The sequence below is a fragment of the Myotis brandtii genome, unplaced genomic scaffold, assembly GCF_000412655.1.
Source record: "Myotis brandtii unplaced genomic scaffold, ASM41265v1 scaffold1216, whole genome shotgun sequence".
NCBI classification, from domain to species: Eukaryota; Metazoa; Chordata; class Mammalia; order Chiroptera; family Vespertilionidae; genus Myotis; species Myotis brandtii.
The window spans coordinates 498092-518762 of NW_005354238.1; positions in this window are offsets into that span (position 1 = coordinate 498092).

The following is a 20671-nucleotide window of genomic DNA, read 5'->3' on the forward strand; positions in this document are numbered from 1 at the left end:
TTGTTGGCACTTTGCAGCCAAATTTATGGAGTTGACAGTTTGAATTATTCCAAAGGTATGGATCAGTAACACAATGGCAAACCATGTACCCAGCACTGTCTCAGCCACCATGTCCTCATTCCTTGCCAAACAGGGAAGAAAACCTTTATGAGGAGGGAGAAAGCATCCTTTCTTTCCCTGACCCTCTCTTTATCTGTCTCTGCCTGCCCCTCCCGTTGGCAGTCCAAAGTGGAAGCTGGCTTTCAGTCAGTCTCATAATGAACAGCCGGTTCTTGTTGGCAAGCACCGAGTTCTTCGTGGTGACTTCCAAAATCGCAGCACCGGCACAGTCTCGCACAGTCTCTGCTGCTGTCGTCCTCCCAGTGAAACCCTCCGGTCGTCCAGGCTCCAGAAAGGAGGTAACACCAGCCACCGGGACCCTTTTCAGGCTAAATGAGGATGGAAAGTGGTTCAGAAGAAAAGTTAACCTTTGGTGCTATCTGGGCTTCAGGTGTTAAGGATGATTGTGTGATCTATTTATCATCGATGCAAACTGCAGTCCAGCAGTAAAGAATTCAGGAGTATAGCCAAGGCCCAAGAAGGGTGGGGACTTTCCTGTAATGCAGGGCCTTTCAAAGACTCAAGAGAGTTAGGTAGCTGCTCTTCCCAGGGAGGCCTGGTGCTAAGGGAAATCTGGGCAGCTGCCTCTTCACACTCTGTAAAATCACCCGAAACTAATAGGTCATTAATCACAGCTCATAACCAAACTTGGATGAGACTGCATGCCTAAGAGAAGAGTTCATACATCCTCATCTAAGGATGACTAGCCCTGCCTCTCTTTCCCTCAGGCCCCGAGCATACCAGGGCAGCTCCCAGGGGCCCCTCCCTCCACTGGCCTTCTGCACCGCTCAGCATCAGAGCAGACCACTCTGCTTCATTGCGTCCAATCCTTCAGGCACTGATCCAGCACTCACCATGCACCAGACATTGGCAGGACCCGGAGGAATTCGCAAAATAAGATTGTCTCTGCCCTGAGTGAGCAAAAAGCAATTCACCGGGAAGACAGGCAGTAGTGTTTCCCCTTCTGTCATTTGGACAGAGCCAAAGATGGGACTGAGAAGCACAGCTGCAGAGTCAAAAATAGAAACAAATAAATATCATTCAGTGTAATGGGGGCTTGTATATAGAGGCCGAGTCCAAGGGACGCTGAAGATCTGAGAAAAAGTGATCAGCTTGACCTGGAACGGTCATTCCCAGCACTGTGACTGCAGCAGGACGAAGGCAGTAGACATGGCTATTAGTGGACAGACACAGCCATATGCATGGGTTTATTTGTGTTAGAATTATCTGTTCATAGTCCACAGATGGAGCAAGAGGGACAGGAAAGAGTTAAGACTCAAGTTATCAGCTTTCATAACTGACTGGTGGTGGTACCACTTACCAACAAAGGAAGGGCCATATCATATTTATGCCACTAGCACTGCCCCAAACTCCTGACATGTGCCAGTGGACCTCGGTTTCCCAGGGTGACTGTGGTCCCCATGGGAGTGTTTGAGGTCCAGGAGGGGTGCCCTGGAGGAGGTATCACGGGAGTTCATGTATCCAGCTCAGCGCTCTTGCTGAGCATGATTGCTCCCTCTCAAAGCTCATGACTCCACTAGAGACCCAAGAGGGTATTACTTCCTTACCAATTCCTTAGAAAGGCATGACATTGAGAGGAGCAACAATAACACAAGGAGGGTCCCAGACCTCACTCCTCCTGCTGAGGTCTCCAATCTCCCTGCAGTGCCCCCTACTGGCAGACCTAATACGGAGTCAACTGGCAAAGAAATGTGAGTGGCAGAGTCCCAGCCCCAGCGTGGCAAAACAAATCATAGGGTGAGTTTAGAGGTGAACAACAAGAACTTAACTATCACCACACCATTCAGGACCCCCACTCACACCCACTGATACCTCGATTCCTGACCTGCAGAGTCACAGATGTTTACAGCTGGCTGAATATGAATTGAGACACAACTGGAGGCTCCTGGGGCTGATACCATCAACAATTCTTCCTTTCAGGGCCTTCTCACTGCACATCCTCACCTAGACGTCCCTGACCCTCACCTAGACCTCCCTGAAGGTAGCAGATGCTGAGTAATGCTTATCCAATAAAAACAAGCTTAAGCAAGAAGGAATCCCACAAAAAGAACTGGGCTGACTCTCCTAGATTCTTGTCACGAGATGCTGTAGTAGCTCCTACTTCTCATGCTTGGCCTCCTCATTGTCACCCTGGTTTCCCTTCTAGTTTCTGCCCTTAATATTAATTAGCCTTGATCCTGTACTCAGATGGTGGAATGGATGTGCTTGAATGTATGGATGACTAGTCCTGACCCTGTTAACTCTAACTTTGAACTCTTCCTGATGCCCACACCCGGTGAAAGGCCTCCATAAAGAAAAATAATCGGGGCAGATCCCCAGCTCTGACCACAGCCAAACAGAGATGGGATTGGTATAACTGGTAACCTCAACCTCAAGTCCATACCAACCATACTCACTACTCTCTCTGAGAAACAATAGGGCCATTTAAAAGAAAATACAGTACACCACCAATGCCTGGAGTTCTCTAAAAAGAAGAGGCTGAATCCACAAGGACAAACAGGTAAATAATGAGCACACAGAGATCTGGGCGTAATCATGCCTAGTGCACAGACTTCTCTGAGGTAAGATGAGTTGAAAGCACAAACTGTCTATGAACTGAATAGTATATAATATTGGCGGAGGGTTGTTTATACTATTCCGGCACTTGACCTAAGGCCCTTTCCAAGTTTATAGAGATTGCAATAAGGGGAAAGCCTTGGAAGCAAATCTGCGTGGCCTCTTTATCACAATGTTTCATCAGCCGCTTTGCTGTGCTCCTGCTCAGGAGGCAGCAGGTGAACACAGTTGTGTATTTGATCCAGAAGCTCTCCAGCTGATTTCAAAATACCCTCAGAACAAGCTCCATTTTATCCAAGTGAATAGCATGGTTTCCCTTCTGTAAGCAAAACCATGATATATAGGCAAACTCCACGCTAATTGGATAAACCAGTAGTAAAACCCCAAAAGAACAATTAACTTTTATGTGAAATACTCCCAGCTGAAATCTTGGAAAACTTGCATGTAATTAGCACTCTCTTCCAGCTCTCCGAAGTATAAAATACAATACATTAGGGCTTGTAACACTAATATCGCCAAGAACACGGCTAACGTGGGAAGTTTAATTTGCCACTAATATGCAGATGGCAGGCTAGTTGGTACTTTCACCTGCTCTGGCTAATTGTTTTCAGTGTGATTTAGAAACTCCGTGCCCTATGATACAGTGCTCACAATGCATCAAATCCCCAGTGCTGGCTTGTGGTCATGAAATTCAGATTTGAAATTCAGAAGTGATCTTACAGGTCATTAAGTCCTGTCCCTAAGCAATGGCTCATGGACCTGTAGTGATATAATCAGCACAAGACAATTTACAAATGATAGTAACCTTGGCTGCACCCTCAGAGATTCTGATTTCGCAGGTCTTAGTTGGACCTCTGATATCTCAATTAAAAATAAATAAATATATACCTTTATGAATGCCACCAGAAGATTCTGTGCTACAACCATATTTGGGAACCACTGGTATCCTAAACCTTCTCCTCAATGCACAAATTCCCTCCATAACTTGAGTGACCAACGGACATCCAGGCTCTGCTTGAACATTCCCAGAAAGAAGATCAGTGGCTCAGCCCCAGTCAGTGGTGGCTGCCTGGACCCCAATACTGAGAGGGTTTCTGAGGCTGCATCTATATTCAGTGGAAGAGAGAGACAGGTTGATTAGTGCACTCTGCCCTGGGCATAGGTAAGGGAGACATGCCCACATGTACTTGGCATTCCTGGTCAGAGCTATCTACTCTGAATTCCATCTAATTGATTTTAGTTTATGAAGATTGGCCTAGTTGGTAAGTTAGCTTTATATCAGATTATTATAAGGGAAATGACCAGAAGGGCAGAGACTGAAAACTAGGAGTTTAGTGGTGGCTCCACCAAGACAGTTACTACCTTGAGAAATTTGCTTACCTCCTTGAGTGCCATTACCTGTTTATCAAATAAGAACATAATATCTGCATGGGAGTGGTTTGAGATGCAAATGCATTTATGAATTGGAAGAGGCTTTGAATATGCTTATTTATTTTTAAAAAATAAGTATTCTATTGTCAGTATACTATCAAACGTTAGTGCTATTTTCCCAAGAGTACAGGTGCTTGAGCAGGTAGCCGAATATGTACATGTACTAATACAGAATTCAAAACACTGAGCCTTTCTTCCCATAATGATATCAAGATTTCTTTTGTTATCAGCGCAGAGGCTTGTTCAAACCCAGAGCATTCGGAAAGAAAGTGTGGCTGGTTCTCAAATAGCTTTTGTAAACATCGACCTCTCTGCCTCTCCCTCCACCTTCACTGCAACTCCCAGTCTAATCGCTGATTGCAGTTTTAACTGACCTGCCTTTGACTTAACCTCATTTGATAGAATTCAGTAATTCAAATGGTGACTTGACCTAATGGGCCTAACTGACCCCTGTTATTTTGAATTGAATAGACTAAATTTGTTAAATACTGATTAGACTGAAAGATATCAGATTGTAAAACTTATTGAATGATTTCTTAGTTTGTTTATAATTACCTTAAAGGCAAAAAAAATAAGTCTTACCTACCTCTGTACCTTACAGTACTCAGCATTATATTTTGTAGACTGGATGAACTCAAACAGTTTTGTACACTGTTGAATGAATGAATGAATGAATGAATGATGGAATGAGTGAATAGTTCTCATGTGACTTCCAGATGAACCAGGGCTGCTAGTGATGCAATGACAACAAATGTGTGTGTGTGTGTGTGTGTGTGTGTATGTTTTGCAGAGCTGCTAAGACATTCTTGCTTTAGAATAAAAAGAATGTATCTCAAGAGAACTTTTAAAGACATAAATATATAGTTTCTGTAGCCATAGGCTTGTTAACAGAACCAGTAGAATGACATGAGATGTCAATCTATTTTTAAAATATTATTTGACTATTCAGTCAGTTGCTTGACCTTAATTTCTGCAAGACACCCCTGGTGGTATCTTTACTCATCAAAGGCAGGAGAGGATGGTGGTTAGTAGGAAGCCCTGCAGCTCCAGGTGACCCAGTGTGAATTTCATCTGGGCTCATATCAGCAATTAAAAATAGTATCTCTGTGTTTCAGCACCCTTTTTTTCTAAAATAAGAATAATTGTATCTACATCTCAAGCAAACAGATGGGTTACTGTTGTGAGGATTATGTGGAAAATGCTAAGACTTAGCATTGAGCACACGTGTGTACTTAAAATTATACACATCCAGATAATACTAACACAAGCCATCAAATTGAAAAAAATGCACCACTTTGATTGGTAGGATTTATAGCCCATCCAAAGGAACCAAAATGTTGTTTCACCGAGACTACCACAAGTCAACATTGCAACCTGTTAGTTCTGCTAAAATATTTACTCCTATAGGAATTATGGGAATGGGAGGGTGGAAAGGAGTGGGTAGGATTTTAGCATAGTGTAATTTGTTGAATGCTACCTTGTGTTGATGTCCTAGTCAAAGTGCCACAGTCTGGGTGGCTTATAAATCACAGAAATGTATTGCTCACAGTTCTGGATGTCGAAATCTTCCTGGTTCACACTGACAACTTCCGGCTGTGTCTTCACACAGAGGAAGGAGCTAGGGATCTCTCTGGAACCTCCTTTCGAAGGGCTCTAATTCCATTTAAGAGAGCTATACCTTCATTGCTGAATTATCTCCCAAGGGCTCCACCCTAATGCCATCATCTTTGCGGGTTAGGATTTCAACAAATACATTTGGGGAAGGACACAAACATTCAGACCATAGCAGTTAGGCATTCTTCTCGGCACCGGAAGGATAAGGAAGACTCCATTGATAAGCACTGTCACCTTTAGTCCTCACAGGAGCCCGGATAGGTAAGGTTATTCACCTCAAGTTACTGGTAAACCAAGGAACAAATAACTTGAATGAGTTTCACAGATCTCCTAGCTAGAAAGCAACATGCTTAGAATTTGAAGGTAGGCCTGTATTATTCTAAAGCCTTCCATTCATTCACTAGTTATATATTGTGTATGATCTGCAAGTCCTCATATGAGAGAGTAACCTCCCTGCCCTCATGAACCTTAAATTCCATCCTGATTTTTTCAACTTCATCAAAATCACCAGCTATAGAACAAACCTGTATCGTAGACACAAATTTGACATCAGCATAAAGTAACCTATGTTTTGAGAGTTGCTGATTAATTTATCTGTGGTTTAAAAACATAACTCAAATTCAGTCGTGCCCATTGTATGTAGAGTATGGACTTGTGCTCCTGTAACAGGTATCAAAGATTTCTGCTCTTGGAGCAATATCTTTGCATTTAAAAATAAATGACATTGATTTATCATTAGAGCCTTTTTATATAGGAATTTATCTCAAGAGAACTTTTAAAGACATAAAATATACAGTTTATGTAGCCTGAGGTTTCTTAACAGAACCAAATCAAAATGAATAATAAAGTAAAATGGAATAATAAAATGATCAAACAGTGTAAGATCAAGTCAGAACTGATTTGGAAGCACCTTTATAATTACCAGGCTGGAAGCAGTCTCTGTAGAATCGGCAGAACTGAATCATGAAATGAATTAAGACCATGCCAAATTATTAATACTTTTCATATACTGTAAAAAAAAGTCTTTCTTCATGCCTCTCTGGGAACTGGAGCAAAACGTCTCAAATAGCAGGCAGGGAAAATTGAGGAAAATTAATAAATTGGATATTGGTTATTGTTCTTTAATATCCACTCATTTAATTCTTTGAACATGATGGGCTTTTTTCTTTTCAAAGAACTGTTGAATACCTTATCTTATTTCATCTTTGTGAGGCCTCTGTGAATTCTTGAGAGGGGCCTGCAGGTACAGTAGGTGGTTAAGGGCCTGAGGGTTAGACCTTAGGCTCTGCTACTCCTGACTAGGCACCTGCAGGTAAGTTCCTTAACTGATCCACCCACCCCTGGCATCACCTGGACAAGGGGAATAACAGCACTGTGGTAGACTGTGCTATGCAGTGAAGAGTATAGTTGCTTAGCTGACAGCCTCCAGTTATTAATACCTCCAGGGTCCCCCTCAGCTTAGGGGGGCTGTTGTCACACTGTTCTCTGTTGGCCAATGATTGAGTAAGGCAGTAGGACTCAGGCCAGGCCACTTCCACCCCATGATGGACTCCTAGGGTCATCTGTACTCTGGAACCCCCGACTGGGCTGGTGGAGACTGTATCACCTCTGCATTGTCTCCACAGTATCCCCTGCCCATCCTGCTTCCTTCCACTTTACCTTTCACAGGTGTTCTCCCCCTAAAACTTTTGCATTCCTGAGACTGTCTCCGCATCTGTTTACAAGGAGCTCAGGAGCCTACCCAACTAATAGTACTTACCTGGGAGGACCTCGAGAAGTTCATGTAGATGAGGTACTTAGCCCAGAGTTGGCCCATATACTCAATAAATATTAGCTATTGTTGTATCCTTATCCTGCTTTGTGTTTGGAAGAGTTGAAGCAGCATTGTTAAGTGGTTAACCAGCTAAACTAAGTTTTCTCCACTGGTCAGAGATTTTACCCGATGCCATCTCAAAGAAGACCTCTTGACAGCCACATTATTTGACCTGTGTGTCAGTTATAGCCAAGTACTCACGGGCCACTCTCTAGTGTTTCTTTCTCCAGATGGTGCTCAGCTCACGTGAGAACTTGTTTGAGGAGCTCTGGCTCCTCTGGGGAGGGTTCTCCAGATTATCTGCTCTGTGGTCCCCAATGAGGCAGAAGTCCCAGGAGCTCGCCCCAGACTCTTTGTCTACATGACAATAACCTGTCTGTTGGACCTATTTCATTAAGTCTCAACTGACTAGGTTTATCTGTTTTACAGCTGTGTCTCAATCATAGTTGTCTTGATAGCAAGAGTTTGAATATAACCTCTGAATGGCACTTTGTGCTTTTCAACATATATGAACAACACAGAAATGAAATGCTTTATTGCTGCTTTCATGTGCCATTTTAGTTCTATATGCATTTGGCCATTTTTAGATTTTAATTCCTCAATGCAGGACATAGGAATTATTTCATTCTCCTTCTTTTCCCACTATTTTTTAGATGATTTCAGGTGCCAAGCCCTGTACCAAAATCTTTACAGCTTACCTCATTTACACTCCCCAAAACTCTTGAGGCAGGTGTTGCATGGAGAAAATGGAACCAGAGAAGGTCAGATTCTTGCCCAATGTCACACAGCTGGTAGGTTTGTATAACTTGAGACTCATGGTTAGTTCTAAGCAACTAATGACAACTGTGGGTGAGCAGAAAAAGGATTGATTGAAAATATATTGAAAAAATAGCAGAAAATAATTTGGGGGACAATGTTGGGAGGTAAACAGAACCATTGAGAGGGTGGAAGCGCCAGTCTTGAGTCTATGCAGCTGGGAAAATGCCCAATGCTTCACTCAGAAATCCCCTCATTTGTTCTTGTGTGTCCTAAGACCAAGACCAGTGTGTGCACCTGGAATGGACCTAAGTCATAAGCCGGGTCTGAGAAAGCAAGTGTCCAGCATTTTCAGCCCTTGGAGTAGAAGGCAGTCTTTGCACATCACCAAGTCTCAGAAGTCGAACTTTCGGAAATGTACACAGGTGTGGAAGGCAGAAAAATGTCCTTCATCCCAAAGATGTCCATAGGACCTATGAATATATTAGGTTACATGGCAAAGGGAAATTAAGGCAGCAGATGGAATTAAGATTACAATCAGCTGACATTGAAATAGGAGGATTATCCTGGATTATTCAAGTGAGCCCTGTGTAATCCCAGGGGTCCTCATAAGTGGAAGAGGAATGCAGAAGAGTCAGTGTCAGAGTGATGGAGGAAGACTCAATCAGCCATTGCTGGCCTAGAACATGGAGGAAGGGGCCACAAGCCAAAGAATGTGGGTGGCCTCTGGAAGCTGGAAAAGACAGGAAACAGATTTTTCTGTGGGGTCTATGCGAATGAACACATGCCTACTGACACCTTGATTTAACCCAGTGAGACCCAATTTGCACTTCTGACCTCCAGAAAGGTAAGATAATAAATTTGTGTTGTTTTAAGCCACTACGTTTGTGGTAATTTGTTATAGCAGCAATAGAGGGCCAATACAGCAGGTTGGGTGCTGGGAAGCCAAGACAAATATCCACTGGAATGCAGAGCCAGGATTCAAAACCAACTCTGTTTCAAAGGTCCATGCTCAGGAACATATAACGATTTACACTGGAGATAACTCAAAATGAGAGCACTGAGGGCCAGAACAGAACTGTGTAGTGAAGCAGATGGTGTGGAAGCTGTGGAGTGTGTGGCAATAATCTGAGCAAGACATAGAGAAAACGGAGAGGAAATAAACCCAGGCTTTAGAAATGCCATCTTGCAGGGGAGAATGAGCTGAGATGGGAATAAAGGGCCTGCCAGCTGGTGTTTTGGCTCCAAGTTACCATGTAAACCTGCATATGAGGAGTGAGGGTTTTAGAAAACCTTAAAAAGCTTTGGAGGATAAATAAGGCTGCACAAAATGTTGCCTATCTCAAGCATCCAACTGACTCAGGGGGCCATGGTGAGAGCCAAGAAGATAGAATCAAAGAGAGAAAAATCAGAAACACATTGAATCCTTGGGTAGAGGATCAGATTCAGAGTAGGTCCCTTTAGCATGTACATTCACTGCAGCAAAGCAAAGCGAATTCATTTAAGACTGTGAACAAGGGAGAGTGTAATACATTTCTAGGACACAGAAGGATGATAAATGAAACAGTGCAATACTGCTAAATTATAACATGAAATTAGATTGATATTTTCTATATTCAATATGCTATTTTTTCCCCTTTTTTAAAAACATATTTCCAGGGACTTTCAGATGCTTGCTATTGATCTTGATCTACATTTCCCGTGAGACTTAGAACCCTCCACTGTAAATCAACCATGGTGGCGCTATTGGGAACCGGATGGGCAGAACCATAATTCCTACAGTTTGAGAGAGACTATTAGAAGTGGCTTTTATAGACTTCAGCTTCCTTTTCTTTTTTCTCAACCATTTGAGGTTCACAGCTATGGACCACTTTTTTGGTCTCTGAGTTTTCCTAAAGGGCCCTCAGCAAAGCAGAAATTGGCCATGAACTCTGTCATTTGTTTGTTCTGATATGACCTTACTAGTGAATTTGGGCACACTCCTAAATCCAAAGGCCAGATCCCTCTGGCAAACACCTGGTTTTGTGATCTCTGTCTTGCCTTGTGCAATTTCCCCTGCACTCTGTGTGGCCTCTTTGGCCTTCCAGGCTGGACATAGCCCCTGGCTCCTGTCTGCCCCTGACTTCACACACTGAAATGAGAGCTAAGTGGAACCTACACCTCAATCCAGTCTGGAGGACCAGCCGCCAGCCTGTCACAGGGCGAGAACTTCCATTCTTGTCCTTTTTCCGGGCACTGGATGCTCATCCAGATTCTATGAGTGTCCGAGTTCTGTTTGTCTTTAGAATTTCTAATTTCTTCATCATCTTTTTCCGATTTGGTCTTGATTTCTTTCTATATTGCTTTTTCCCTTGAGAATGTGTGTTCAATCCAAGCATCTGCTTCCAGCCTCCTTTTGAACACTCAGGTAAATATTCATTGCATTTCCGTAGCATTGTTTTCCTCCTCCTGCAATAAATTATCCTGTCTCCTCTTGGAGGCCACCATGTCTCCTTACTGAACTCCAGGCTTTGCATGTGCATGCAAAATCCCTCTGAATTTATCTTCATCTCCAGTGCCACCTCACCTTGACTGTTTCCTATAGTCTGCATACTTTGCCGCTGTCTGATATTAATGCATTACATAGCCTACAAAAAAGTTTGCTAACTTTGTTCCTTCCTTGTCTGTGCTGGTCAGCTTCCTGAGTGAATCACTATGGGTAACAAGGCAGCTGCCCAAGCATCGATCCCTCAGACTTCCCAGCCCCCAAAGGCCCGTGCCACACACTGTTACCTGCCTCACAAACTCACCCATTTCTTTTAAAAATATATATTTGTTATTGATGTCAGAGAGGAAGGGAGAGGGAAAGAGAGATAGAAACATCAATGATGAGAGAGAATCATTGATCTGCCACCTCCTGCACGCCTCCTACTGGGAATCAAGTCCACAACTCTGTATGTGACCTGACCAGGAATTGAACCATAACCTCCTGGTTCATAGGTCAACAGTCAACCACTGAGTCACACCAAGCCAGGGCAACTCCAGCCCATTTCTGCTCATGTCAAGAAGACTGACTTCAAAGCTGAGCAGAATGGTGGAATGGTCCCTTCTGGCCTCAGGCACCATGTCTAGACCAAGAACTTCCCAGTCTCAAAATGGGTTCCATAAGCCGGAGGCTGATGGGAAAACCTGTTTATACACCCAGGACCATTCTGGCTGAAAATATGAGAGATAGCCCTAGCTGGTTCTGCTAAGTGGATAGAGCATCGGCCTGAAGACTGAAAGGTCCAGGATTTGATTCCAGTCAAGGGCATATGCCTGGGTTGTGGGCTCGATCCCCAATATGGGCATGCAGGAGGCAGCCAATCAATGATTCTCTCTCATCATTCATGTTTATATCTCTTTCTCCCTCTCACTTCCTCTCTGAAATCAATTAAAAAATATTAGAGGAAATATGAATATGACATAGTATAACGTACTTGGAAGAGAAAATGTAAGCATCATACAAATGTGGGGCATTACCCTAAGGGCAAAACCCACTCACTGTCCACAAGACCCCAAACACTCCAAAGACGCCAAAAGGGGGGATTTCATTATTTGTCAGTCCACATAGGACTGAGGGTAAGGAGAAATTTTCTTGTCCTTACCTCCAACTGAAAAGCATTTCTCTATGGCATGGTATCAAGGAAACCCTCACCAGGACAACTGGGAGGATCCCCCAGAGCCCTTTACTGGGAGGGTAAAGGGCCAGGAAGCACCATGGACCGTGTTTGCAAAGGCTCCACCTCTTCTAGCTACATAGTCTGGGGCAAGTTATTCAATTTCCCTGAACCACCACATCCTATTTTGTAAATGCAATGATAGCCATGTGACTAGATTGTTTTGCAATGAAATGAGAGGATGTTTTTTCATTTTGGTGTCTGGCTTCTGATCTGGTAATGACCTTCTGGTTTTGCGACTATAGTTGGTGATTTTGTGGGACTTTCACCAGAGCAGAGAATTCTCTAGGCATCCTGGACTTGGGCGAGGCCAGTCTGCACACAGACATGGATCCGGGGTGAGACACTTGCTCCTGGATTGGGACTGCCTGGGTTCAAATCTTGCTTTTGCCCTATAATTTCTGAATGGTCTTATGTGGGCAATGAGCATACTAATAGGAAAGATAGGGTTTTGTAAGGATTAAAAGATACAATCCATGTGAAATATTTAGCAAATATTTTAATACATATTTATTAAAATCCAAGTCCTTGATGATTTTAACATATTTTTCTAGGATGGGATGGGGAATACAAAGTTTTTCCAGCTAAAAGAGAAGAACAGGTTAATGTTCATAGCAACTCTGCATTTCCAGAGTTTTGTGTACATTGATCCTCAAAACTGTGAGATGAGTAAGGCAGTCATTACTGCTCCCAGTTTATCGAGGAGGCAATTGAGACATGGAGAATTTCAATGGCTTTTCCAAAGTCACAGCCCGTCAGCAAGAGCACTGATCCTTCTGATGCTTAGCCCAATGTTCCATCGTCTACTGACTCTCACAGTGAAAGGCAAGTCAACAGAGATGTCCTCCGGGCTGAAGTTAAGAAGATTTCCTTTTAGACCTTTAATAATACCATTTGTTTGTTTTAGTGCCACATGTAGCTTCTCTACTTCTCTGCCTGCTGCTTGCCTCTTAGCAAGAAAAGGACATCAGCTCAGTGACTCAGCTGGTCTTTGACATTCCAGGCATCAAGTAGAATCACTCTCCGAGGTCAATCCAAATGATTATTTGAGAGACTCAATTTCCTTTAGAGAAGGCACATTGTCAGTTCAATCTACTGTGGAATTTGTAGTATTAATGAATTGAAGTATACTTTAGGGGTTTCTCTCAGATGCTTATTTTAATTTAAGCTCTAGGGGTTTAACTTTCCCAAATACCCAATTTTGTTCATTATGAAAACTAATAACTGGCTTATTTCGTTGCTAATTTGGGTACGAAGGTTAATTATCTATAGTGGAGTGGTCTTAAGCTAATCTAAAATCTACCTGAACACGGCACTGTGGCTAATTGATTGCCCCATGCACTAAGAAATTAGCATTTCTTTGTGGGGAATAAAACAAAAAAAGCTTCCTTGACTTGGATTCTTTTTGGCTCTGTTTTTGTAAAAGGAGCAGCATCTCCCCAAGACGGTGAGCAATCTTTCCCCTTTTTAGGTTACTATGGAATCCATTCAGTTATTCCTGTGAGAATGTCCCACTTAGTTCCATCTCAGCATCTTCCTTTCCCCCAACAATACACCCAGTCACTGCTCCTACAATTGCTTGTTCAGCACAAAATCAGGGATTATGGGTATATATTTTTACATCACTCTAGCACAGTTCTAATCAAACCAGAGTGGCCCACCTTCTAAAATACACCAAAAGTAATTACAACAACCACAATAATAATAACACCTTGCTCTCTGTATGGTTTCAAAGGGACAAAGTGTTTCACATGCATTTCTGCATCTTCCTAAGAGTCCTGTGAAGCACATAGGACACTTAATTTATTCTCCTCTTTAGGGGGTGAAGAAATGGAGGCCCAGAAAAATCAGGTTCACATAAAAGCAGGAGTGAGGCATGGGAGCAGAACACAGGTTTCCTAATTACTGATTCTGTGCTCTTTCTGCTTTACCATACCACTTCCATGATCTGTCATGCACTCAAAAGCCGTGTTAGTTTCAGGAATATCTACTATTTCAGACACTATACTATAGAGTTCTGTTGAGCGAACTCCAAGAAACATAATTTTGTCTCCAGGAAGTGAGATGGACTAATGCTGCCAATAGGATTCTAGAGGAAACTCCATTATTTGACGTTCACATCTTGCCTGTAAGGTCGACCCTTTCTCCCTCTGCTGGCTCTGTTCTTAGAACAGAAGGCGAGGTGTCTCGGTCTAATTGATGCTTCTTCCCCTCTTAAGGACTAATGCAATATTTGGCCCTGAACTTTCTATGCACATGTTAGTCTTTGAAGCTCTCTTTCCACCATCCACCTCTGATTTATTTAAAAATTACTTTCTAAACCAACTTGAAGCAGCTCAAAATTAATTTAAACTCCCCCAAAACTGAATTTGTCAATGTCCACCATTGTAATTTGTTACGTTACATTATAACCTACTACAGAACCGTGGCAATGTCAGAACTCCGATGATGTAGTGTGGTTTCCATCTACAATATATCATAAGAGCAGTTTCAGCTTGGATGATAGATGGAGCAAGCCTGGGAAGAATTTAAAAAGAGACCTAAATTTCTAGAATTTTTTTTATTCTCTTTAAGTGGCTGAAGGCGTCACCCCCAAAGGATTACTGAAAGTCTAAATCATTTTTTCTCCTTTTGCTCTGCATCAAACAGAGGTCTGCAAAAGCAATTAACCCAGCATGTTGACAGAATTGCTGAGGCATAATTTGCTTTTGCTGCGGCCTTGTAACTTTGGCCTTGACATCCCATTGGTTGGGAAAGAGAAAATAAATGTGCTTTGGCTCAAAGGCATCACCAGTTATCTAGAATACGGTCTGTGCACCTCTTTGACAGCCCCAAGGTGCCAGGTCTTTGGTAGGACTGATCCACAAAAGAAGGGAAAGAACTCACAGTCAGCACACCACACCTTGGGCTCCTCTTTGAGGCCATGCTTGCCAGGCAGCCTGCTGGTTTAAATGCATGGATGCCAGGCTGAGGCTTTATAATCATGGAGAATCACCAGGATATTCTGCAGTGAGATTCACTCTCTATGGCAAGTGGTAAATGCAATGTATCCACAGATACTGATCTCTTGCTATCGTTCTGGTCCTTACCAGAGTCCTACACTCCTCTAACCAAAGTAACTCAACAGCCCAGCCATCTCATTTTGTTGAGGAAGAAACTCATCCCAGTGGCTCTCACCGGGACACTTAGAATTGGGTCTCAGTACCTTGACTCCTGTGTTTTACACTCTAACCCAGCAGGTCTCCACGGCAACTACCAAACATGTGGGTGTGTCCTGATGAACTATGAGCTCAGTTGCAGGTAATTTGTTATTTAAAAATAAATTTAAAACTCGGGAATTATTTTGCTTTTAAAATATGAATTAAAGTAGCTATCTCTGTGATAATATCTCTGCTCTTTAGCCATCCTACCTGCTTTCTTGAATGAAAGAGAAAGGGGGAGTTGTGACCATTGCAACTGGAAATGTAAGTACCTCTTGGGACTAAAATTCATACTAAGATTCAAATGACTTGCGTAAGATCTTTATGACTCTAAAGGGGAAGAATTAAAATATATGGGATCACGGAATAATTTCTTCAATGTCACAATTTGCCATGAAGGCTATTCTTTCTTTGCTGAGTTCCTTGCCTCCAACTCTGGGATGGTATTTCTCCCAACTAACAACACATACGTGCATGCACACATGCATATACATAAATGACATGGGTATATGAACAGCTCAGAGCAAGCCCTGATCACAGAGATATGCCAAAGACTGAGTCACAGACAGAAAGGAGGACATCAGTGGGTACATGCTAACCACTTGATGGTTTGGTCACCTGTGGTTCTCATGCTCAAAGAACTGCAGCTTTCACACAGACAGAAGGTGGAGGTTGGGGTGGTTAGAATGGGACACAACACTGGGGTGCCCCCAAACTTTCTCTGGACTGCTATGGCCCTGATTTGGCTCTAATGTATTACCACTATGGTCCCAGAGCCACTGGCTTTATTAGTCCTATTTGAATGTAGTATAGTTCTTATGGTTGCCTCAGAATCTGGCCCATGTCACAGGGAATGAGGATGGTGTGGGAAGGCAGATTATGGTCATATCCAGTGCTTGGGACATGACCCACACAAGTGTTTAATAAACACCAGCTCTCACGTTTATCAAACTTGAAAGGTCCAGCTACCTCAAATATGGTACCTTGTGGCTTGGGTATATCCTATATTTATTATTCGTATGGTTTCTAAATCGTTGACAGCATCATGGCCCCACCCAAGGAAAGAGGCAATACTTTCATCTTTGCTCAAGTTTTGCTAGAAGATTCACCACACTCTGATGCAGATGGTGAATACACTGTGTTTGAACAAACCAACTTGAATTAATCGCAGCTGTTCTGTTTTTCAGCAACTGTTATGCAATTTACCCTTGCCATGGGCTCCTTTAAAAACGAAAATACTGAGCTAAAGCACTAGGAAAAAAATGACATTTAATGAAAAATCAAAATTTAATCTAAAACATGGTAAAGAATTTAAAATACCCATGCTTCAAGAAATATTTTTACAGGTTAAGAGAATTTTTTGATCAAGAAATTAAATATCCATCAGATGTTTAATGTCCCTGATAATCATGCCAAATTATAGTTTATCATGATCAGACATGGAGTGTATTTTATTCTGTAGTCTCATACGCATATCAAATTCTAAAACTAAGTTATTTTTCCATGGTATTTGTAGAAGCAGCATCATTCTGCACCTTGATGTTTACCAATATGGGGACAAATTTCACTGGTTTTACTTGTCAACATCTTATGCATGCTATAGGCGGAGTCAAAAGGGTATTTTAGGAGCAAATCCAGGGACCTTATCTTCAAGCTGCTTTAATTCATCTAAGTTTCCAATGTAGTAATGAGAAGATGATGGAACACTGAATTCTAGATGAGACTTCCCCCAGGGTGAGGCTCTGTACAGGCTCTGAAGAGAGGGATTTTTTGTGGGGGTTTTTTGTTTGTTTTTGGTGTGTGTGTGTGTGTGTGTGTGTGTGTGTGTGTGTGTGTGTGTTTGAGCACACAATGTCATTTGCAGATTTTTTGCTATGGGTTTTCAAGGGAAATTGTCCTCTCCACGACCACCTCCTCCTGGAAGATAAGTGGATGAGAGCAGTGGGTTTCAAAATGTACTGGTATTCTGCAAAGCCCGAGGCATGAAATTGAATGGTGCAGAGAGAGTTGGAGAGGGGAGAGATCCTGGTATTGGAAAATCTAGCCTGTTGCTTCTTCTGTCTGATCATCTTCCACAGGCAGTTCTCAAAAGTAGCGCTTTCTCTGCCTCAAATGCTCCACTGCAGCTGCCTGTGCTGCCTGATGCTGGGAAGGAGATAATGGAATAGGGTTGGAGGTAAAGAGAAAACCCTCCCTAATTCTTCCCTTGTAGTATTGGCCATTGCTATTCCTGGATTTTTAAAAAATATACCTCTAAACAAGAAAAGAGCATAGCTGAGGGGTAGGAAGCACCCTTAGATATTGGTGTGTTCTTAGGAGAGAGCTCTGCAATCTGCCTCCCTTGGCTACATCCCAAAAGTGGAAGAAGATGAACAATAAAATCAGCAGGTGGATTTGGGGAATCAAAGACCTTGGCTGCCCAGTCCCAGGAAGAGCTCAGAAAAAACAGCAAGACCAAAGCAAACAAATGGCTGTATGATATAACTGACCCATGGGTCAAAGTAACCTCATGGCTTTCCCACCTCTCAGAGCCTCTTAAATGAAGGGTATGTTTCCTGGGTGTCCAACAGCAGCACAAACTTGGCACAAAATGCCTTGAGAGGTTGAGAGGCTGTACCGAACAGAATTCGCCTAACAGGCCTGAGATGGCTTTTCTTAGCAAGGCTTGCTTGCAAGGTTGGCCTTGGCTGGCATTTGGGAACTTGGATTTGGGGAGGATTCTCACCACTCTTTAATTAGTGAGAGTAGCTCGCTATACCTACGATGTTTGTACAAGGTGGTTTATGCTAACCCCTTGCTTTCCTTCTAAGTGTCTGGAATTTTGTCATGTTGTAAGCAGAGAGTGCCTACATGGCCAGCCCCCAACAAAAACCTTAAACACCGAGTCTCTATGAGGTCTCCTGGTTTACAGCATTTCAAATGTGTTATCATAACTTATTGCTGGAGGAATTAAACATGTTCTGTGTGAGTCCACTGAGAAAGGTCTCTTGGAAGCTTGAGTCTGTTTTCCTTAGAATTTGCCCCATTTGCCTTTACACTTTGATGCGTGTGCTTTGTATTCATTCACTGTAATAAATCATTGCTATGAGTACAACTATACACTGAGTGGCCAGATTATTATGACCACCCTATGAGTACAATGAAGTGAATTAGTTATGTAAATAATAATAATATTAATAATAATAATAAAACCCATCCGAGGATTTGCTTAGGAAGTTTTCAATATTCAGTATTTTTGGAAGTGTCAATGAAGTACTGATGGGGTGGTCATAATAATCTGGCCACTCAGTATATGCTGAGTATTGTCAGTGAACTATTGAACCTGGACTTAATCTTGGGGATTCTCAACATGCAGGCTATGTATGGATTAGATAAGGAGATGCTGCAGAGAGTGACCTATAAGGACCAAATATCAAAGTCCAGACAGATAGAGGGATGCTTTCAAGATTTCCAGTCCAGATAGATAACAAACAAGGTTCACCACCACCAGGGCTGGTACCTCCAAGGACCCTCTTCACACACACACACACACACCCTAGAACTGACTGGGATAACTGTGAATTGATGACATCCCTGTCATGCCACAGAATGGGGGCTTGTAATAAAGTTACTATCGTACCTTCCCACACAACTTTTCTGGGCGGTCCTGTCAACCTCAAAGATAGCACTCTGAAAACTCTGCTTAATTACATGCACTAGATCTATTATTCATTAGTGTATCTAAACCTTTTCTTGAAGCTCATTTTATTTCAACCTCCAATGTGGTCATATTTCTCAGAAGACAATTAATTATGAAGGTAGTTTGGACTGGTATACAAAGTCCTTAGCCAAGTAATTCCATCATGGGACTCCAACAGAGTCCAACAATGTGTCAAAGTGCCAGGAACCTTGAAGACCCTTTCACCAGGCCCTAACTTGAGCCCCGTTCCTCCGTAACAAGCAGTAGGAGAACTTTCCACACACACCTTACCCCATGCAGAGCAGGTCCTTTTCAGCTCCCCCTTCTGATGTACCTCTGATTACTTCTCTCATCCAATAGAATGTCTAATACTAAAAAACATTATCAAATCAAAGTGAAATATTAGAAAGAGTGATTTCTTCCTATTTTGTCTCACTAGAGTAGACATTGAACCTGGCTTGATATTCCAATTTAATTGCTATGAGAACATCTCCACCATAAAGGCTTCATTCATCTTAACAAGAGCTTCAGCATTCTACTTTGCCTGAACTTTCTTCATTTTACTCTTTAATGTTAAAAGGGCACTTTTATTTTCTATTGCTTTGAGTGTTTTATTTTAATTACCAGATGAAGGCTTTTGTACATGAAAGGAAATGGAAAAACAGGCTGAAAATGCCATTGCTTTCAGTAGCATCAAATGTGACAAGCACACTTACACCAAATACAAGTATAATGTCTTATGTTTGATGTGAAGAGACTGTGTGTCTTTTAAGAAGATATATTCTAATAATAAGGACTAATTGTATACAGAGCTTCACATTTTACAAAGTGCTCTTCTAGTCACGATCCCAGACCTGTGAAAACTAAATGCCAATGGAATGATGGTTATTTTACAGATGAGACAACAAACTCAGTGCATAGGGACATTCACAGCAAGTCCTGTTGTGATTGTGATGCCATGATGCCATCAAATCAGGCAGACCTAACATCTAAAAGGTGTCCACACTAAATCTAATGTCAACTGTAAAAACAGTTCACTTCTTTTAAAATATATTTTATTGATTTTTTTTACAGAGAGGAAGGGAGAGGGATAGAGAGTTGGAAACATCAATGAAAGAGAAACAGCGATCAGCTGCCTCCTGCACACCCCCTACTGGGGATGTTGCCCGCAACCAAGGTACATGCCCTTGACCGGAATCGAACCTGGGACCTTTCAGTCCACAGGCCGACACTCTATCCACTGAGCCAAACCGGTTAGGGCAAAACAGTTCACTTTTTACACATGTACACAAATGACTGCATGTAAAGTTAGTGAAATCTGAATAAGGCCTATGGAATGTTTTAATGTCAGTTTTCTGATTGTGATATTATGCCCTAGTCCTGTGAGATGCTACCATTGGGGAAAAATGGGTGAAGAGTACTTGAGACCCCTCTATACTATGTTTTACATCTTCCTATCTTATCTAATAAAGAGGGAATTTGCAAATTGACTGTCACGACATAATAGTCAAGATGGCTGTGCCCACAGCGGAAGCCGAGTTCCTACACAAGCCTTAACGAGCAAACAGCAGGGACCTGAGGCTGTGCCCCCTGCCTGGTGGGGCTTAACAGGGGACCTCAGGCCATGCCCCCTGCCCAGCAGGGCTTGACAGGGGACCTCAGGGCACACCCCCTGACTGGTGGGGTTTGACGGGGGACCTCAGGCTGAGCCCCCTGCCCTGGTGCTGGGCCGGGGGACCTGAGGCGGCATCCCCCACCCTGTGGGGCTTGATGGGGAACCTCAAGGCACACCCCCGACCCCGGC